Consider the following 22,701-nt stretch of genomic DNA (forward strand, 5'->3'; position numbering starts at 1 on the left):
AAAGATGGACGGTGGTTTCATTAGATGGGCAGGGAAAGGTTTAATCACAATAAATCAGTTATTTGAAGGAAGAACTCTGAGGGCTTTTTCACAACTTCAGGCAAAATACGACATTGATTCTAAGGATTTATTTTGATATTTTCAAATTCGACATTATTTGATGACACACAAAGAATGGGACAATATTAAAGAAGCTTCAACTAATTTTGAACAATATTGGACTGAGATAGTTGAGAACAAAATGAACATTAAAAATACAATATCAGATATATATGGCAGGATACATATGGACACTTCAGTAGACACACTGGATGTGAAAGCTAAGTGGGAACTGCAATCTAATGCCATGATTGCTGATGGAGAACGGGAGAGTTCTTGGTTGCCCTGGCAACAATGTTTAAGCAGCCCAACATGGAGGGAGTTCAGCTGGAAGTTAAGAATAAGGTATTTTAAATCTCCCTTGATAATAGCTTCGTATGATAATAACTGTTCTCCCCTGTGTTGGAGGGGCTGTGGCATAACGGGGGACTTTTCCCACATTTTTTGGGACTGCCCTAAACTGATGAAATTCTGGGAAGAGGTAAAAAAAACAAATAAGTGAGATTTTAAAATTAAACAGACCAATTGATCCACAGCAATTTATTATGGGTACAGCATCAACAAGCGGCCTAAGGAAAAAACAGGTGTTTACGCTTAGAGTTCTTCTATTAATTGCACATAAAATGATCACAGTAAATTGGCTCAAACCCCACCCACCTACCCTGGACCAGTGGCGTCAGAGGCTTAAGGATGTAAACTGCATGGAACGCATAACAGCAAACTTACGACTTCAGACAGACCTATATCTTGACAAATGGGCACCCATTAAAAAATATTTGGAGAGTTGAAGATATTATCTCTATTTGACTGAGTTAGATGCTTTTCTTGGTGTTTGGGTTTTGGTTTTTTTTGTTTTTTTTTTCTGTTTTTTTTTAGTTTTATTTTATTTTTCACTTGCTATTGAGGAAATAAGTGACCTATAAAGATTATTGTATAATGTATATCTTGTTATGAGGTTTTGTAAGAATGTATAAAACTCTGTTAAGGAACCTGTTCTAATAAATGTTCAAAAAAAAAAAGAAAAACATTTTTGACCAAATGGCTTCATCTTTCTTGTGGCTGGATTTGAGGGAATTAATACATTGTGTAGATTCTGTCATGTGTAGCATCACATCCAGATCAGCATATTTCATCACCGGTCACCAGCTTTAAAGAATTAGAGATATTTACAACTTGTGCCAAACAACCTTCAACTTAGTGAAATAAACATTTTAGGTCCAAATGCCTTTATTTTCAAACTTCCGCCTGGATTTCATTACAGTTGACCAATAGAGTGCAAATTCACATCACATTCAACAATTTTCAGCAACAGACACCAGCTTTTAAGAATTCCAAAGCAATTTACAACTTGTTCCAAATGCCTTCAATTTGGCGAAATAAACATTTTTGATCAAATGGGTTTCTCTTCCCTTCTTGCGTCTGGATTTCAGTGAATGTATACATTTTGTAGATTTTATATTGTCTAGAATCACATCTTAATCAGCATATTTCAGCGCCAGACACCAGCTTTAAGGAATTCCAATGTTATTTACAACTTGTTCCAAAGAGCTTACACTTTGCAGGGTACACATAATTGGACAAATGGCTTTATATTTCAGTCTTGCTGCTGGATTCTAGTGAATTTATATAATGTGTAGATTTTTTATTGTGTAGAATCACATCCTATTCAACATTTTTCAACAAGAGTAACTACCTTTAAAGAATTCTGAAATAATTTACACCTTGTTCAAAAAACCTTAAATTTGGCGAGATAAACATTTTTGACCAAATGGCTTCATCTTTCATTCTTGCAGCTAAATTAGAGTGAATTCATACATTGCGTAGATTCTGTATTGTGTAGAATCACATCCAAATCTGCATATTTCATCAACAGACACAAGCTCTAAAGAATGACACGAAAACCATCAACTTGATGAGAAAAACAATTTTGACCAAATGGCTTTATCCTTTAATCCTGTGGCTGGATTTTAGTAAATATGAAATATATTGTGTTGAATCATGTCCTATTACGCATATTTCAGCAACAGACACCAGCTTGAAAGACTTCCAAAATTATTTTTAACTTGTGCCAAAAACCTTCAATTTGGTGAGATAAATACTTCCTGAACAAATTGCTTTACCATTTAAACATGTGGCTGGATTTCATTAAATATAAACTATATATTGTTGAGCATCACATTTTTTTTAGCATTTTTTAATTTTGTACTTCTTTTATAGCTGGTGTCTGGTGCTGATATATGATGAATAGAATGTGATTCTACAGATTAAATGTCATATTTACTGAAAACCAGCAACAGGATTAAAGATAAAGGAAATTAGTCAGCAAGTGTTTATCTCACCAAGTTGAATCCTTTCTGAGCAAGTTTAAATAACAATGGAAGTCTTTAAAACTAGTGTCTGGAGTTAGAATGTTTTGAGTAAGATGTAATTCTATTACAGTATGTCACATTTACTGAAATCCAGTCGCAGGGATAAAAGATTAAGCCATTTGGTCAAAAAGCGTTAATCTCAACAAGTTGAAGGTTAATGGAACAAGTTTAAAATTATTTTAGAATTCTTTAAAGAACTCCAAAGTAATTTACACCTTGTTCCACACATTTCTAGGCCATACAGCATCGCTGGTCTCACCACAGTCTTGTACACCTTTCCTTTCATTCTGGCCCATAGTCTTCTATCACATAGTACCCCTGACACTTTTCTCAATCCCATCCCAACCTGCTTGGACCCGTCTCTTCACCTCTTTTCCACACTCTCCGTTACTCTGGACTTTTGACCCCAAGTACCTGAAATCCTCCAACTTCTTGATCTCCACTCCCTGTAGCCTCACCGTTCCACCCGAGTTCCTCTCATTCACACACATATATTCTGTCTTGCTGCAACTAACTTTCATTCCTCTCCCTTCCAGAGCATACCTCCACCTCTCTAGATTTTCCTCTACCTGTTTTCTGCTCTCACTACAGATCACAATGTCATCCGCAAACATCAAGGGGTTTCCTGTCTAACCTCATCTGTCCATCACCATTGCGTACTAGAACGGGCTCAGAGCTGATCCCTGGTTGAGTCCCTCCTCCACCTTGAACTTCTCTGTTACCCCTACAGCGCACCGTACCAATGTCTCACAGCTAGCATACATGTCGCGCACCAGTTTAACATACTTCTCTGCCACTCCAGATTTCCTCATATAATACCAGAGCTCCTCTCTTGGCACCCTGTCATATGCTTTTTCTCGGTCTACAAAAACACAATGCAGCTCCCTCTGGCCTTCTCTGTACTTCTCTATTAGCTTTCTCAACGCAAATACTGCATCTGTAGTACTCTTCCTCGGCATGAAGCCATACTGCTTTTCACAAATGCTGACTTCTGCTCTCAGTCTAGTTTCCACTACTCTTTACCATAACTTCATTGTACGGCTCATCAACTTTATCCCTCTATAGTTGCCGCAATTGTGCACATCCCCTATATTCTTAAAAATAGGCACAATCACACTTTGTCTCCATTCTTCAGGCATCTTCTCACCCTCTAAGATCCTGTTGAATAATCTAGTCAGAAAATCTACTGCTCCCTTTCCTAGACACTTCCACACCTCCACAGGTATATCATCAGGACCAACTGCTTTTCCCCTCTTCATCCTCTTCAATGCCTTCCTCACTTCACTTTTACTAATTTGTGCTACTTTGTGGTCTACAATAGTCCCCTCTTCTACCCTTGCCTCTTTCATTTTCCCCATTCATCAGCTCTTCAAAGTACTCTTTCCATCTTCTCATCACTCTTCTAGCATCTGTCAATGCATTTCCTTCTCTGTCCTTAATCACCCGGACCTGTTGTACATCCTTTCCATATTTATCTCTCTGTTTTCGCCAACCTGTATAAATCATTCTCACCCTCCTTTCTATCCATCCGAGCATACAAGTCACCGTACGCTTTTTGTTTTGCATTTGCTACCTCTATCTTTACCTTTCGCTATATCTCCCTGAATTCCTGTCTGTTCTCTTCAGTCCTCTCAGTATCCCACTTCTTCTTTGCTAACCGCTTTCTCTGTATACACTCCTGCACTTCCTCATTCCACCACCAAGTCTCCTTGTCTACTTTTCTTCCAGATGACACACCGAGTACTCTCCTATCTGTCTCCCTGATAACTCGAGCTGCTGTTGTCCAATCATCTGTAAGCTCACCGTGACCACCCAGACCCTTTCTCAACTCCTCCCTTAAAACCATGCAACACTCCTCCCTTTTCAGCTCCCACCACTTTGTCCTCTGCTCTGCCTTTGTCCTCTTCATCTTCCTTGTCACCAGAGTCATTTAGCTGCCCCACCTCATGGGCTCATCCAGGTGGATGAAGGGAATATAAATAAAGAAAACAAACTATAATAGAGATTTAATAAAGCGCGAAAAACAGTCAACATGCAAGCAGTGGGCGTGGCTCGTTGGTCTTGGGGTATGATTCTCGCTTAGGGTGCGAGAGGTCCCGGATTCAAATCACTGATGATTCCCTGACTCTCATCTTGTTTGCTCCTACTTTTTCACAGCGCTGTAATGTGAGCAAGTACGTTTGTTTTGTTTTGTTGTCATTTGAACCGGGATATTAGCTCCGACTCCTTTGTTGCACAGGATACCTACGTTGAAGACAACTGATAGGTGAGAGCGTACCTTGACGTTGACCGGACAGGGAAGACCGAAGAACTGGTAAAATGTCACCCTTGAAAAGGTATTGAATGTGAGAAAACCTAATGGCAAATGAGATGTGACTTGATTTTCTCTGCAACGCTGATCACAATCAATGGAGCCCTATCCCCACCATAATTGGGCCTGGTGGAGAAATACAAGTATTACTAAGCAAGACATGAGACAATGTCAAAGAGTCCCAACATCTCTTCAGCGGCAGTGCTGCTTCTACCGTAGAGACTGGGAGAAAATGAAAAGTAAAGCAAAGGCAAAGTCTGCCGTGAGACAAAGGGACATTGTGGGCCAATTCAACATGGCAAGAGGTGCAGGAAAACAAAAATATCCCACATGACGGAAGGCTTCTCCCGCTGAGCAGCACCAGCTGGTGGTACTGGACATGCACCACCAGGAAGAAGCAGACTGAATTGCCAGAGCTTTGTCCCTCACCAAGCATGGCCGCTGGGTGAGCTGAGATGGTGTAAAAAGTAGTATGATCTTTTGGAGCGGCAGTGGAACATGGAGGCCACAAGCTGAGCTTGACCATCAGATCCATGTATGATGTCCTGCCCCCTCCTGCCAAAGTACAAAAGTATTTTGGAGAGGATCCAGCCTGTTTCCAGTGTCCTGCCGAAGCAATCCCAAAGAAAATCCTTGAGGGCTGTAAGACCAGGCTCCCCTGAAGAATAATCAGAGCCTGCATGCTAATCTGAAGGCAGATTCACCTGTTGCCCCAAGCAAACGGTGAAGTGCCTGGTTACTGCAATGGAAAACGAGAAGGTAGCCAGCAATGCCATGGGCCCATTGTAAGCCCTGGTACTAAAGGGCTTACGAGTAGACTCTAATTTCAGTCTCACCATTCTGGATGACATTATAGCGAGGTGGTCCTGAAAACCAAATACTACAAAGGTGTCTTCCTTGTGAAGCTGACACTTGGGAGTTTTTTCTTCTATATAAGTAATCATTGGGTGGAAAAGTCTGTGATGGTTGAACATTGCTGCTGAAACAGAGGATGCAAGGTGTGTGCGAAGAGTAGACCGGATCTGTCCGTATGACACAGCAGAATGTAGCATTGGAAGGCCTCGGGCTCGTCCGGGATTTGAACCCGGGACCTCTCGCACCCAAAGCGAGAATCATACCCCTAGACCAACGAGCCACAAAAGCTTGCTGAGTTGAGTCACGACCAATCAAATTTGATTATTCATATAGCACCAAACACCAACACAGCGTTTCCATGATGCTGTACAAATATAGAGCAGGACTGAACCACACTCTTTGGAAAGACTTACAGAATACCCACATTCCCGAATAAACAAGCACTTGGAGATGCTTTGAGGAAACACTGCCCTTTACCAGCTCAAAACTGATATGAGATTCCTGAGCCTTGGGGTTTCCTTCTGATGACCACCTGCTTTTATTCTAATATGGCACTAATGGCAGGCAGCCACTTGCTGGGAGTACAATGCAAGGTGTGAAATGTAGCTGAGGCCGTGGTCTTCACATTCTACAGTCATGGCCAAAAGTTTTGAGATTGCCACTTTCACAATGTCTGTTCCTTCATGGTTTTTAGGTGTTTGCCAGATGGTTCTATTGTTGTGTCATTCTCCAAACTTTTGGCCATGACTGTACAGACCTGGTCGTCACATCACAATTGATGAACAGCTTTACCCATCAGAAACGTTGCCCTTTGATTCAATATATTGCTACAAAACCAGATAAGTTTGGCATCAAACCACCAAACACCAGCTTTAAAGAATTCTAAAGTAATTTACAACTTGTCAACTATTTACAACTTTACAACTATTAACACCAACGCCATCTTCAAAAAGGGTCAGAGCCGCCTGTTCTTCCTCAGGAGGCTCAGATCTTTCAATGTCTGCAGGACCATGCTGCAGATGTTCTACCACTCGGTGGTGTCCGGCGTCATCTTCTACGCTGTTGTGTGCTGGGGCAGCAGGCTCAAGACAGCTGACGCTAACAGACTCAACAAGCTCATCAGGAGAGCTGGATCTGTCCTGGGCGTGGAGCAGGAGTCTGTGGTGCAGGTGTCAGAGAGGAGGATGCTGAAGAAGCTCCTCAGCATCATGGACAACATCCATCACCACCTGCATGCCACACTGACGTCCTGTCAGAGCTCTTTCAGCCGTAGACTGATACCACCGAGGAGCTCCACTGAACGCCACAGGAGGTCTTTCCTCCTGAGGCGATCAGACTTTTTAACTCCTCTCCATTCAGCCGCCGGCAACCATAACAACCTATCTTTAACCTAAAAACAAACAAAAATGTGCAATATCTCATTTCTGTGCAATATTCAGAAACTGTGCAATATTTCATCATATTTCATCTCATCTCGTAACAGCTACACTACAATGTTCCTTTCTATCATACTATTGTGCACTCCTTACCTCACTTGTTACTAAGACAGTTATAGTTTTATCACTGCTTACTAAGACACTTTATAGTTTCACTGAGACACTTTATAGTTTATAGTATATTTTTATTTCTAATTCTGCCTTTCTTTATTATTTATTACTGTTATATTTTTCTGTAACTCTGGCACAGCAATTTCCTTCGGGATTAATAAAGTTGTTCTTATTCTTATTCTTATTCTTAAGAAAAGAAGCGAGGAAGGCAACGAAGAGGATGAGGAGTTCAAAGGCAGTGGGTCCTGATGACATGCCGTACATGTGGAGGCATGGAAGTGTCTAGGAGAGCCAGCGGTACGGAGGTCAGCGACTGGATGATTCAAAAGAAAAAGAAATACAGCACACATGGAAAAATACTGTAGAGGGATGACAAGAAAGGCGACGAGCTACAGACAGAGACGGCGAGACAACGGAAAGAGACCCGAAAGGTAAGGCGGGGAACTATGTCTGAGCGCTTCACTGTGACTCCGGTGGGACAGACACAAGGGAATGAGCGCGGGTGTCCGTGTGTGAAATGTTGGCGCTCTTGAGAGACAGCACCCCCTGCTGGGGACAGAGAGGACGAACATGAAAAAGCTTACGGCACCTGGTATTCCAAGGCGGTCTCCCATCCAAGTACTAACCAGGCCCGACCCTGGTTGGCTTCCGAGATCAGACGAGATCGGGCGTGTTCAGGGTGGTATGGCCGTAAACGAGGGAGACCCGCGCGGAAGGGCATTTTATAAGCAGCCGTCCTCTGTCTCTTCCACCTCCAGTCATTTCCACATCTGTCGGGAGCTCCTTCTATTTAGTCTCCATGATTACAGCCAGTGGCGCCCGAGGCTACTCGAACCGAAAATCATCAGACACTCCTTAGGCTACAGCCTAAGGTAAAAAGTGAGCTAGCAAAGGCCATAGCAGAAAAGTTCAAGGTGGAAGCGGGACTCCGTCGGGGATAGGCCCTGAGCCCCTTCTTGGTCGCAATGGTGACGGACGGGCTGACGGATGAGGGTAGACATGAATCTCCACGGACCGTGACCTTTGCGGATGCCGTTGTGATCTGTAGTGAGAGCAGAAAACAGGTGGAGGTCAATCTAGAGAAGTGGGGGTATGCACCGCGTACTCAATCGGGGGGGGAACCCACGCGGACTCTTCACAAATACTGCAGGATCCGGGAGCTCACACACCATCCGTCTCGCACACACACACACACACCGCCCTGCGTGAATCTCTCACACACACACACTCCGTCAAAAAAACGTCAACTCTGAGTTCTGACGGGCCGGGACGCCGAAAACGACACGGACGCTTCAATTTTCATGAAGAAGTCAGAGGACAACCGGAACACGTTCCGTCCGTCCTCCTGATGCTGCCAGGGGTTTCTGCCGCTCTACGACCGGGAGAACTTCCCCCTGAGCCCAGTCTGACACAGTCTATCGGGGGCAATCCATCCTTTTCAAATGCGATTCATTTAAGCTCAGTTCTGGTCCATAGTGGGATTTTATTGGGCTGCACGGGGCGAATGGTAGGGACAGGGTTTCAGGCAGACACGCTCGTGTGTCGCTATCTACCGCTCCCTACCGGCAGAAACAATGGGGACAGTGTCGCTGGTCACGCAGGGCACAGACAAGATCTGGATCCCATGTATGTTGGTTACGTATGACGTTGTTGGAGGACACGGCAACCTTGACACCGGACACAAAAGCGGGGGGTGCACCGTTCCCAGACATACTGCAATACCAGGTCGATGAGCGGAGTGGACGGAGCAAGCCCCTATTCCATCTCCCTGTTCCAAAAATCAATTTAATATTAGGTCCAAGGATAGGGGACGTATCAGATATTAAACTGATAAAAACAGATACTACGCTTGATCTTAGCCAAAAGGCCGAGGAGCGATAGCCCCGCGCCCTCGCTCGATGCCAGCGCATTCCCCGCACCGTCAGCTTCACTCACTACTTCATTCACAAATAAACACCCACCCCGTCTCCGCCGCTCGGCCCGGAGCTACGGCGCATCTCCCCCATCGCCCCCATCGCCCCGGTGACGGAGGTCCCGGTGGAGGCCGATGTTCCTGCTTTACAAGAAACAACATGGCTGATGCATCTTCCGCATCTGCCCGCTCACGTGGCGCGCGGCCCCCCGACAGGACGCCGGAGCATCAAAGTAAACCCAGGACTTCAACAAGCAGACTCCTCGGAACCTGATGAATGAATGGGGAAAAATGATAGAGAGCCAGGGGTAGAAGCGGTGACTACTGGCGACCGCAAAGGAGCAGAGACCAGCGTAAAAAGAAGCGAGGAGGGCATCGAAGAGGATGAGGAGTTCAAAGGCAGTGGGTCCCGATGACGTACCGTACAGGTGGAGGCATGGAAGTGTCTAGGAGAGCCAGCGGTACGGAGGTCAGCGGCTGGATTATTCAACAGCGAGAGACACAAACGAGAGAAAAAGAAATACAGCGCACATGGAGAAACACTGTACAGGGATGACAAGAAAGGCGGCGAACCGAAAATCATCAGACACTCTTTACCTTCGGCTGCAGCCTAAGGTAAAGGGGGAGCTGCCAAAGGCCATATCAGGACTGGTATGCACGCCGGGACAGTTCATGACAAGAGAAAGAGAAAAATAAATAAAATACACATGGAAAAAGGAAGAGTACCACATATGCAGTATTGGCGCCCAGAATGCTCATAGACAAGTACAGAGGGGGCCGGCGGGAGCCGCATTGCCTTTTTGTACACCTAGAAAAGGCCTACGACAGGTTGCCAAGAGAGGAGCTCTGGTATCCTATGAGGAAGTCTGGAGCGGCAGAGAAGTGTGTTACACTGGTGCAGGACATGTATGCTAGCTGGGAGACAGTGGTGCGGTGTGCTGTAAGACTGGACCAAAAAGTTCAAGCTGGAAGCGGGACTCCGTCGGGGATAGGCACTGAGCCCCTTCTTGTTCGCAACGGTGACGGACGGCCTGACGGATGAGGGTAGACGTGAATCTCCACGGACCGTGACCTTTGCAGATGCCGTTGTGATCTGTAGTGAGAGCAGAAAACAGGTGGAGGTCAAGATAAGATAAGATAAGACCTCCTTCTCGCCCCGGAGACGGAGGTCCCGGTGGAGGCCGATGTTCCTGCTTTACAAAAAAAACAACAGGGCTGATGCATCTTCCGCATCTGCCCAGTCACGTGGTCCACGGCCCCCCGACAGGACGCCAAAGCATCAAAGTAGACCCAGGACTTCAACAACCAGACTCCTAGGAATATGATGAATGAATAGGGAAAAATGAAAGAGAGCCAAGGGCAGAAGCGCTGATTACTGGCGATCGCAAAAGGAGCAGAAACGAGTGTAAAAAGAAGCGAGGAGGGCATCGAAGAGGAGGAGGAGTTCAAAGGCAGGGGGTCCTGATGACGTACCGTACATGTGGAGTCCTGGAAGTGCCTAGGAGAGCCAGCGGTATGGAGGTCAGCGGTTGGATTATTCAACAGCGAGAGGTACAAACGAGAGAAAAAGAAATTCAGCACACATGGAGAAATACTGTACGGGGATGACAAGAACGGCGGCGAGCGACGGACGGAGGTGGCGAGACAACGGAAAGTGACCTGAAAGGTAAGGCGGGGAACTATGACTGAGCGCGTGTCGCGCCGGGCTTCACGGTAACTCCGGTGGGACAGACACAAGGGAATGAGCGGCGTGTGTCCGTGTGTGAAATGTTGTTGCTCTTGAGAGACAGCACCTCCTGCTGTTGACAGAGGGAACAAACATGAAAAAGCTTACGGCACCTGGTATTCCCAGGCGGTCTCCCATCCAAGTACTAACCAGGCCCGACACTGCTTGGCTTCCGAGATCAGACGAGATCGGGCGTGTTCAGGGTGGTATGGCCAGAAACGAGACTAGCCTACGCGGAAGGGCATTTTATAAGCAGCCGTCCTCCGTCTTTTCCACCTGCAGTCATTTCCAGATCTGTCAGGAGCTCCTTCTATTGCGTTTCCATGATTACAGCCAGTGGCACCCAATGTTACTATAACCAAAAATCATCAGACACACTGCACCTTAGGCTGCAGCCTAAGGTAAAGAGGGAGCTAGCAAAGGCCATACCAGGACTCAAATGCACGGCGGGACAGTTAATGACAAGAGAAAGAGAAAATTAAATAAAATACACATGGAAAAAGGAAGAGTACTACAGATGCAGTATTTGCGCCGAGAATGCTCATACAGAAGTACAGAGAAGGCCGGCGGGAGCCGCATTGCCTTTTTGTACACCTTGAAAAGTCATACGACAGGTTGCCAAGAGAGGAGCTCTGGTATCCTATGAGGAAGTCTGGAGCGGCAGAGAAGTGTGTTGCACTGGTGCAGGACATGTATGCTAGCTGGGAGACAGTTGTGCGGTGTGCTGTAAGACGGGACCAGAGAAGTTCAAGGTGGAAGCGGGACTCAGTTGGGGATAGGCCCTGAGCCCCTTCTTGTTCGCAACGGTGACGGACGGCCTGACGGATGAGGGTAGACGTGAATCTCCACGGACCGTGACCTTTGCAGATGCCGTTGTGATCTGTAGTGAGAGCAGAAAACAGGTGGAGGTCGAGATAAGATAAGATAAGATAAGATAAGATTAGATAAGATAAGATAAGAACAACTTTATTAATCCCGAAGGAAACTGTTGTGCCAGAGTTACAGAAAATATAACAGTAATAAATAATAAAAGGCAGAATTGGAAATCAAAATAAACTATAAACTGTAAAGTGTCTCAGTGAAACTATAGAGAGGTGGGGGTATGCTCTGGAAAGGAGAGGAACGAACGTTAGTTGCAGCAAGACAGTATACATGTGTGGGGATGAGAGGAACTCGGGTGGAACGGTGAGGCTACAGGGAGTGGAGATCAAGAAGCAGGAGCATTTCAGGGACTTGGACACTCTGGGTTGTTTTTTGGCCCGATCGTAAATCCACGCTTTAGCGGTGCACCTGCCATGTGCAACGACAACTCCCTTGTTGGGTCACAGCCCAGCCAGGGAGGGTCGGCGCGTGCGACCATAAACAGTGAACCCGGCCTCCAGCGACACAGACTTGCTCTTGAACAGCACAACAGGGGAGAGCGCGGACGCAGTCCCCCACTACCAGAAATTATGCAGTCGAGATTCCCACATTTGGAGAATTCGCAGGGGTCAGCACAGCCGCAGTGCAATGGCTGAGCCTCACCCTGGGTGAACCACCTTCTTGATCATGGTATCTCCCCTGCCAGGTAAGTATGAGTCGCACGCGTCCCGCGCACGGACCGCTTTCACACGCACGCCGTTCTCAGTCGGGGAGGAACCCATGCGGACTGTTGCGGGAGCTCACACACGATCCCTCTCGCACACACACACACACACACACACACACACACACACACACACACACACACACTCTGTCAAAAAAAAACGTCAACTCTGAGTTCTGACGGGCCGGGACGCTGAAAACGACACGGGCGCTTCAATTTTCACGAAGAAGTCAGCGGACAACCGGAACACGTTCCGTCTGTCCTCTGCATGCCGCGAGGGGTTTCTGCCGCTCTACTACCGTTCCCTACCGGCAGAAACAACGGGGACAGTGTCGCTGGTCACGCAGGGCACAGACAAGATCTGGATCCCGTGTATGTTGGTTACGTATGACGTTGTTGGAGGACACGGCAACCTTGACATCGGACACAAAAGCGGGGGGTGCACTGTTCCCAGAGGTACTGCAATACCGGGTCGATGCGTGGAGTGGACGGAGCAAGCCCCTATTCCATCTCCCTGTTCCAAAAATCAATTCAATATTTGGTCCCCAGATAGGGGACGTATCAGATATTGAACTGATAAGAACAGATACTACACTAGATCTTAGCCAAAAGGCCGAGAAGCGATAGCCCCGCGCCCTCGCTCGACGCCAGCGCATTCCCCGCACCGTCAGCTTCACTCACGACTTCATTCACAAACAAACCCCCACCCCGTCTCCGCTGCTCGGCCCGGAGCGACGGCGCATGTCCCCCATCGCCCCCATCGCCCCGGAGACGGAGGTCCCGGTGGAGGCCGACGTTCCTGCTTTACAAGAAACAACATGGCTGATGCATCTTCCGCATCTGCCCGGTCACGTGGTGCACGCCCCCCGACAGGACGCCGAAGCATCAAAGTAAACCCAGGACATCAACAACCAGACTCTTGGAATCGTGTCCCCTTCAAATCCACCTGGAATGTGGCAAAAAGTCGCCCGTGAGGAGAAAAGACACAGGTGGAAACAGGACGTTTGCACCGCTCACGATACACAGCGCGGCAAACGGGCGCCATCTTGTGAACCCGTCTGGTTACCGCATCGTTGCGACCAGCTCTCACAGAGACTCGTTGCTCATCGCCGGGAAACACAATTCAAAAAACGTCACGAACACAAGACAACAGTAAAATGGATTTAAATCCACATTTACATTTAATTACATTCATGTTTTCGTCACTACCAGCAGAACAATTTCTAAACACGACGGTAAATCATCTCGTCCCGTGGCGAACACCCACTGGACCCCGGCACCCCAAACAGCCTTCGACGGCCTTGAACGCTAACCCCGCCCCGCACCGGCTAATACTGGCTGTTACGACGACTGCTGGTCGGACGGAGCCGATCGCGCTCGGCTAGACTACCGCTTTATCGTTGTCGTTTGAGTCGCCAACACTCAATTACCGACGCGCTCCGAGGCAAGATGGCGGAAGGCCGCTAGCTAGGCTGTTAGCTAGCCTTACCTCAGCTCACGAAATCTGTGACGTTGTCAAGATTTCTCGGCCGAAAGGCCCTCAATTACCGTGAAAAATCACCGGGAGTTGCTTTGCGGTTGTTATAAACACGGTCAATCCGATTGTAGGTCGAGAAATCGTCACTATTCTCTGTAAAAGTGAACTTACGTCGCGGGGCTGGACGGCGCTTTTGACCGGGAACAAATCGCGGAACCCCGGAGCCTTCAGGGACCGACAGCTCCCTTCTTCACTTCCGTTAACGGGGTATGTTCGGAAAACGGCCATAAACTCTTCGGTTCAATTCTACTTCGAACTATATAAATTAATTCTACTTCAAACTATATGAATTAATTCTAATTCTAACCATATGAATTAACTGTACTTTAAATTATGAATTAAGAAAAGAGAGGTGAGACCTGTGGAATCCCCTCCGTGGACACTTTCATCCCGAGTCCCGCTTCTCTGAACTCTTATACTGGCATTCTGTGGCTTAACTGATGCCAGACCACCATTGTTGACATGCAGAGGTTTTTAAATGCACTGAATGGAGAGAAGTTCTGACACACTGTTGATGAATCAGGTCCAAGTCCAGTCACCCAGCAGCCCAGGAGTCTCCTTCTGTGCGCCGGTCTGCTCCAAGACCTCCAAAATCATCCCCGTCTGCAGGAAAACAAAGAACCACAGGACCCTGGGTACAGATCTTCCATCCTGGCTCTGTAGGAGTGACTGACGTCCTCTGAGCACCTTGTTGTTCTGTCTTACCTGAGATCCAACACCGACCCGCCCTGGACCCCCTGCTGTTCACCTAGAGTGAGCAGGACCAGAGGAGATGCCGTGATAATGAGCACTGTTGTGCAACTTGAAAGTCCTAGAAAGTGACATCTGGACATCTGGAGCTCATCTGAATATAAACCACAGTGGGTAAAAACACAAACACATAAGCTGCACTTGTCTGTAAACTGCAGGTGTTCACATTGTAACGAGATATTTACACATTAACCTTTTTTTTTTTTAACTTTTAATTAGATACATACTGTTAACATTTGCAAATATGTCCTGGAAAAGCAGTGCCTGTAACACGGCTGATGGAAAATGTTCATTATGAATGAAACAAGGAAAAGTTCATCCATTTTTTATCCCCGCTTTATTTATTATTGTTATGTTTTACTTGAAACTCTGGCACAACCATTTCCTTTGGGATAAATAAAGTTGTTCTTATTCTTATTCTTTAACAGGCCACATCTGGCCAATCAAAGATTGGTACAGAATTCATGCTTGATATGTATGATTGGATCAACGAATGTGGGAGCTCAAACTGGAGATTAGCAATTTTTGGAGCTACTTCAGAACTCTTGAGAATTTATCCTGAACTGAATAACACGGATTGGCTTTGTTATTTAACATTTACTGTGGACCTACTGACACACATGAATGAGCTGGACGTGAAGATCCAACCAAAAAAACAGTTTGTGAATGAAATGCAAGAAATGTCAGAGCCTTCAAAACCAAGTTGGTTTTATTTTCAAAGCGAATATCAAAAGAGTCTGATATGTACTGTTCACAAATCCATTTTTTTGTTTTACATGTATCATATTGTCAAATTTTAAAAGTCAATCCGGCCCCTGAGCCAAAAAGTTTGCCCGCCCCTGGAATACCTTATGAAGACTTTTCAGAAAACCTTTGACCTGTCATTGCCAGCAAAAGGTATATAAGAAAGTATTGCAATGAATGTTTGTTCCTGACCAACTACTTATTCTCCATCATTATGTCCAAATAAGTTTGTTAAAAATCAGACAATGATATTTTCTGTCTCTCATAGTTGAAGTATACCAATGATGAAAATGAAAGACCTCTATCATGTTTTTAAGTGGGAGAACTTGCACAATTGTTGGCTGACTAAATACTGTTTTGCCCCACTTTATCTGGATACTGGGCACTGACACCTATTCAAATCAACATTTTAAAATGAGCTGATTTAGACTGTAATGATCATTTTGAGCTTATTTTAATCAAATTGTCAAATATTCAAATACAACATTCAAGTTTTTAGTTTCACCTATGAACAGGGTGATGGCAATCAGCACCAACAACACACTGAAGTCTCACAGCACCTTGACTGGACTGAAAATCAATGTCAAAATGAAGCTATGACAAACAGTGAACCTCTGTGTGAATTCTGTCCTCTTTAAACATATCTTGAACCCCCGGTGCATGTCTTTGCGATAACAAGTCATAACTTCTCACTCCAAACTTACCTGAAACACAATAACAAATAAAATCTTCAAAGGGTACAGAAGAGACCTGCATGTTTTATTCCTCAACCGAGCAAAGGAGTCTTAATCCATCCCCACATCTGTCCTCTGGGAGGCCTTCAACCTCTTCCAAGTGCATGAAACCACCACAAACCTGGTCAGCAGCTTCCTCCAGCATTTCTTATTCTGTAAAACAACCACAGAGTACAAAACATGGTGATCATTGGAAGTGGGCTTCAGGGCAGGCTGCGTCACATCCCCTCCAGCCTTTACCATGGCAATGGAGATGATCATCGGTGCATCTCGGTGGAACGACGGAGGGGAGCTACTGCAGGCTTGACAGCGGCTGCCTCCGATTCGTGCCTCCAAATAATTATTGGAAAATGCCCCCCAGTACAATAGTCAAAGAACATGAAATGACCACCTAGATCCCCACCATCACCTCTACCAAATGCCAGCTGGAGAAGCTTCACTCCAACACTACCTGGGGAAGAAGAAGTTGGAAGCCAACAAGTAAGGGAGCATTTCCATCGTGAAAGGAAAGCTTACTGGCCACGGTTCCACCTCGTCGAAACAGCCATTCCTTTGATATCAGAGCTGCAGGTCCAGCCTTGGATGGTGGAAGCCTCAGATGCAGAACAGACCAACGCTGCATTGAATCCCTTCAGTGGGTTGTAGGACAGGATACAGATTGGATTGGAAAAGCAGGATTTCCCTTGAAAGGTAGTAAACATCAGACTTTTCTACTCATCCTGAAATTTATTACAAAACACACAAGAGATGTGTTTCAGTATTACACATTTACAATACGCAATTAAAAATGTGTCTGTAGATCTTTGTGCAAGTCGCTACAGATCAGCCTTGCTTGTTCAGAGATGATTAAAAAATCCTTTTCACAGAAAGGTGGATTTAGAACTCAGTAAAATAAAAAAAAAACATTGTAACAGTTTTACCAGAGATTTTCAATAATAATGTTTTCGTTTCCCATATGAACAAGCAGATGAAAATGTGTACAAACAACAGACGAGAGTGCCACATGACCACAAGCATGTAATTGATTCCTTCGTACAAATACAGCCACTAATACAAAAGTCAGAGAACATGACTCGTTTTTGAGTCATGCATTGTTCCTTTCAGAAGCTGATCCAGGGTCAGCCATCGCAGCCATTCAATGACAAGAAAAACGTCAACTCTGAGTTCCGATGACCAAAACGACACAGACGCTTCAATTTTCATGAAGAAGTCAGAACACAGAACACATTCCGTCCATCCTCCTGATGCCACAATTGGTTTCTATTGTTTTACAAACGGGAGAACTTTGCCACGATCCCGGTCTGACAGTCTTTAAACGCGACCAGTGTGTTGGACGGATCGGGGCTGTCGTCTTTTGTCGTCAAACACAATCCATTTGCGCTAAGATCAGATTCCTTGGTGGGAATTTACTTCGGTACACGGAAGCAAGGCGTAGAGACAGGCTGTCCAGTTAACAAACTTATGTCACACGTCACCCACAACCCTCCTGCCTCTTTGCATTATCATCTACCAACATAATACAGTAGACGCACCAAATGGCACGTTAAACATTCGTCTCCGTGATCTTTGAGATGTCTCCCATCGAATTTGTTATTATTTGCAATTTGAGAGGGTGCACCGTCAGCTTCACTTAAAACAACATCGCTGATGCATCATCCGCATCTCCCCGGTCACGTGGTGCACGGCCGACCAATAGGACGCCTTCTTCTTCTTCTTCTTTCGGCTTTTCCCGTCAGGGGTCGCCACAGCGAGTCAACTTTCTCCATCTAACCCTATTCTCTGTATCTTCCTCTCTCACACCAACTACCTTCATATCCTCTCTCACTACGTCCATAAATCTTCTGTTTGGTCTTCCTCGAGACCTCTTGCCTGGCAGCTCCAATTCCAGCATCCGTCTACCAATATATTCTCTATCCCTTCTCTGTACATGACCGAACCATCTCAGTCTGGCTTCTCTGACCTTCTCTCCAAAACATCGAATATGTGCCGTCCCTCTGATGGACTCATTCCTGATCCTATCCATCCTGGTCACTCCCAAAGAGAACCTTAACATCTTCATCTCTGCAACCTCTAGTTCTGCCTGCTGTCTTTTGGTCATTGTAACAGTTTCTAGTCCATACATCATCGCTGGTCTCACCACTGTCTTGTACACCTTTCCGTTCATTCTGGCCGATAGTCTTCTATCACATCGTACCCCTGACACTTTTCTCCACCCATTCCAATCAGCTTGGACCCGTCTCTTCACCTCTTTTCCACACTCTCCGTTGCTCTGGACTGTTGACCCTAAGTACCTGAAATCCTCCAGCTTCTTGATCTCCACTCCCTGTAGCCTCACCGTTCCACCTGAGTTCCTCTCATTCACACACATATATTCTGTCTTGCTGCGACTAACTTTCATTCCTCTCTTTTCTAGAGCATACTTCCACCTCTCTAGAGTTTCCTCAACCTATTCCCTGCTCTAACTACAGATCACAATGTCTGCAAACATCATGGTCCATGGAGATTCCTGTCTAGCCTCATCTGTCAGCCTGTCCATCACCATTGCTAACAAGAAGAGCCTCAGAGCTGATCCCTGATGGAGTCCCACCTCCACCTTGAACTTCTCTGTTACCCCTACAGCACACCGTACCAGTGTCTCACAGCTAGCATACATGTCCTGCACCAGTCTAACATACTTCTCTGCCACTCCAGACTTCCTCATACAATACCAGAGCTCCTCTCTTGGCACCCTGTCATATGCCTATTCTAGGTCTACAAAAACACAATGCAGCTCCCTCTGGCCTTCTCTGTACTTCTCTATTAGCATTCTCAACGCAAATACTGCATCTGTAGTACTCTTCCTAGGCATAAAGCCATACAGCTGTTCACAGATGCTGACTTCTGCTCTCAGTCTAGTTTCCACTACTCTTTCCCATAACTTCATTGTATGGCTCATCAACTTTATCTCTCTATAGTTGCCACAATTCTGCATATCCCCTTTATTATTAAAAATAGGCACCATCACACTTTGTCTCCATTCTTCAGGCATCTTCTCACTCTCTAAGATCCTGTTGAATAATCTAGTCAGAAAATCTACCGCTGCCTCTCCTAGACACTTCCACACCTCCACGGGTATATCATCAGGACCAACTGCTTTTCCACTCTTCATGGCTCTTCAATGCCTTCCTCACTTCCCTTTTAGTAATTTGTGCTACTTTGTGGCCTACAATAGTCCCCTCATCTACCCTTGCCTCTCTTTTGTTTTCCACATTCATCAGCTCTTCAAAGTACTCTTTCCATCTTCCCATCACTCTTCTAGCATCTGTCAATACATTTCCCTCTCTGTCCTTAATCACCTGGACCTGTTGTACATCCTTTCCATCGTTATCTCTGTTTCGCCAACCTGTATAGATCATTCTCACCCTCCTTCCTATCCAACCGAGCATACAAGTCATCGTACGCCCTTTGTTTTGCCTTTGCTACCTGTATCTTTACCTTTCGCCACATCTCCCTGAACTCCTGTCTATTCTCTTCAGTCCTCTCAGTATCCCACTTCGTCTTTGCTAACCGCTTTCTCTGCATATACTCCTGCACTTCCTCATTCCACCACCAAGTCTCCTTATCGACTTTCCCTCCAGATGACACACCAAGTACTCTCCTATCTGTCTCCTTGATAATACGAGCTGCTGTTGTCCAATCATCTGGAAGCTCACCGTGACCACCCAGACCCTTTCTCAACTCCTCCCTGAAAACCATGCAACACTCCTCCCTTTTCAGCTTCCACCATTGTGTCCTGTGCTCTGCCTTTGTCCTCTTCATCTTCCTTGTCACCAGAGTCATCTTACAAACCACCATCCTATGCTGTCTGGCTACACTCTCACCTACAACTACTTTGCAGTCACTGATCTCTTTCAGGTTACCTCATCTATACAAGATGTAGTCTACCTGTGTGCTCTTACCTCCACTCTTATAAGTTACCCTATGTTCCTGTTTTTTTCCGGAAAAAGGTGTTCACTACAGCCATTTCCATCCTTTTTGCAAAATCTACCACCATCTGTCCCTCTGCATTCCTATCCTGGATACCAAATCTGCCCATCACTTCTTCATCCCCTCTATTGCCTTCGCCAACATGTCCATTGAAGTCTGCACCAATGACCACTCTCTCATTTCTGGGAATATTCTGCATCACTTCATCTAACTCATTCCAGAACTTCTCCCTCTCTTCAGATTCATTTCCCACCTGTGGGGCATAGCCACTAACAACATTGAGCATCACACCTTCAATTTCCAATTTCAGACTCATAAGTCTATCTGACATTCTTTTCACCTCTTGGATGTTCCTAACAAACTCCTCCTTCAAGATAACTCCTATTCCATTTCTCTTCTTGTCAGTACCATAATAGTACAACTTAAAGCCTGCTCCTAAACTTCTAGCCTTACTACCCTTCCACCTGGTCTCCTGGACAAACAGTATATCCACCTTCCTTCTCTGCATCATGTCGACACCCTCTCTACCTTTTCCTGTCATAGTCCCAATATTAAAAGTCCCTACTCTCCCTACTCCCTACTCCTAGGCTCTTTCCTTTCCTCCTCTGTCTCTGCTTCTGAACACACACTCCTCCTCTTCTTCTTGTTCTTGTTCTTCGACCCAATAAAGCCAATAAAGCCACAATAAAGCCATCTAGTGAAACAATTTTGACTAGATGGCTTTATCGTTAAAACCTTCAGCAGTAGGTGAAGACATTGTGTAGAATCACATCCTATTCAGCATATTTTAGCACCAGATACCAGGATTAAGAATTCCATGGTTATTTACAATATGTGCCAAAAATCTTCAACTTGGAAGATAAAAACTTTTTGACCAAATGCCTTTATCTTTCATTGTTGAGTCTGGATTTGAATGAATTTATTCATTTTGTAGATTCTATATTTTGTAGAATTCTTTAATATTCAGCATATTTCAGCACAAGACACAACCTTTAAAGAATTCCAAAGTTATTTACAACTTGTGCCATAAACATTCGACTTGGTGAGATAAACATTTTTGACCAAATGGCTTTATCTTTTAAACCTGCTGCTGGATTTCAGTAAATGTGACATATAATGTGTAGAATCATGGCCTTTTCAACATATTTTAGCACCAGACACCAATTTTAAGAATTCACTTGTTATTTATAACTTGGTCCAAAAAGCTTCAACATCATGACATGAAGAGTTTTGACCAGATAGGTTTATGGTTTAAACCTTTGGGTAGATTTAGGTAAAGATGACATACTTTGTGTAGAATCACGTCATATTCAGCATAAATCAGCACATGGCACCAGCATTAAGAATTCCAAGGTTATTTACAACCTGTGCCAATAAACTTGAACTTGGAAGATAAACACTTTTTGACCAAATGGGTTTATCTTTTAAAGATGTGGCTCCATATCAGTAACTGTCGCAGATATTGTGTAGAATCATGTCCTTTTCAACATATTTTAGCACCAGACACCATTTTTCAATAATTCTCTTCTTGTTTAAAACTTGTGCTCATAAGCTTCAATTGGTAAGATAAACACTTGATGTCCAAATGGCTGGATTTCAGTAAATGTGACATATATTGTGTAGAATTACGCCCTATTCAGCATATCTCCAAAGCAGACACCAGATTTAAAGAATTACAAAGTTATTTATAACTTTTGCAAAAAACCTTCGACTTGTTGAGATACAAGATTTGGACCAAATGGCTTTATCTTTCTAACCTTCGGCTGCATTTAAATAAAGATGACATATACTGTGCAGAATCACATCCTATTCAATATATTTCAACAATTACCAGCTTTAAAGAATTCCAAAGTAATTTAAAACTTTTTCCAAAAAATTCAATTTGGTGTGATAAACATTTTTTAATAAATAGCTTTACCTTTCATTCTTTCGGCTGGGATTGACTGAATTTATACATTGTTTAGATTCTGTATTGTGTATAATCACATCCTTATCGGGAAATTTCAGCACCAGACACCAGCTTTAAAGAATCCCAGTTTTTTAACACCTTTGCCAAAAACTTTAAACTTGGAAGATAAACACTTTTTGACCAAATGGCTTTATCTTTTGAAGATGCGACTCCATATCAGTAATTGTCACATGTATTGTGTAGAATCATGTCCTTTTCAACATATTTCAGCATCAGACACCAGTTTTAAAGAATTCCCTTCTTGTTTAAAACTTGTTTTAAAAAGCTTCAACTGGTGTGATAAACACTTTATGTCCAAATGGGTTCATGTTTTAAACCTGCAGCTGGATTTCAGTAAATGTTACATATATTGTGTAGTATCACTTCATATTTAATATATTGCAGCACCAAACACCAGTTTTTAACAATTCACTTCTTATTCAAAACTTTTTTCAAAAATCTTCAACTTGGTGAGGTAAGAACTTTTCAACCAAATGCCTTTATCATTTACACATCTGGCTGGATGCTAGTGAATCAGACATTAATTGTTTAGAATCACATCCTATTCAGCATATTTCAAAAACAGACACCAGTTTTGAAGAATTACAAAGTTATTTA

The 22,701-nt window shown here is 44.6% G+C and overlaps 6 non-coding genes across 6 annotated transcripts; all 6 read right to left on the minus strand.

The window, feature by feature from the left end:
- Positions 1 to 5,842: 5,842 nt before the first annotated feature.
- trnap-ugg (transfer RNA proline (anticodon UGG)) lies at positions 5,843 to 5,914 on the minus strand. Its single transcript has one exon. It is a non-coding gene; the product is annotated as a tRNA-Pro (tRNA).
- A 1,844-nt stretch (positions 5,915 to 7,758) lies between these two features.
- Positions 7,759 to 7,877, minus strand: LOC147220159 (5S ribosomal RNA). The gene has a single exon (XR_015108562.1). It is a non-coding gene; the product is annotated as a 5S ribosomal RNA (ribosomal RNA).
- A 992-nt stretch (positions 7,878 to 8,869) lies between these two features.
- Positions 8,870 to 9,060, minus strand: LOC147220160 (U2 spliceosomal RNA). The gene has a single exon (XR_015108190.1). It is a non-coding gene; the product is annotated as a U2 spliceosomal RNA (small nuclear RNA).
- Positions 9,061 to 10,920: 1,860 nt separating this feature from the next.
- Positions 10,921 to 11,039, minus strand: LOC147220161 (5S ribosomal RNA). Its single transcript, XR_015108636.1, has one exon. It is a non-coding gene; the product is annotated as a 5S ribosomal RNA (ribosomal RNA).
- A 1,191-nt stretch (positions 11,040 to 12,230) lies between these two features.
- On the minus strand, positions 12,231 to 12,394 carry LOC147220162 (U1 spliceosomal RNA). Its single transcript, XR_015108206.1, has one exon. It is a non-coding gene; the product is annotated as a U1 spliceosomal RNA (small nuclear RNA).
- A 444-nt stretch (positions 12,395 to 12,838) lies between these two features.
- Positions 12,839 to 13,029, minus strand: LOC147220163 (U2 spliceosomal RNA). Its single transcript, XR_015108169.1, has one exon. It is a non-coding gene; the product is annotated as a U2 spliceosomal RNA (small nuclear RNA).
- Positions 13,030 to 22,701: the final 9,672 nt, after the last annotated feature.

The sequence above is a fragment of the Fistularia commersonii genome, chromosome 24 (assembly GCF_037954325.1).
Source record: "Fistularia commersonii isolate RoL2024-O1a breed Wild chromosome 24, RoL_Fcom_v1.0, whole genome shotgun sequence".
Taxonomy (NCBI): domain Eukaryota; kingdom Metazoa; phylum Chordata; class Actinopteri; order Syngnathiformes; family Fistulariidae; genus Fistularia; species Fistularia commersonii.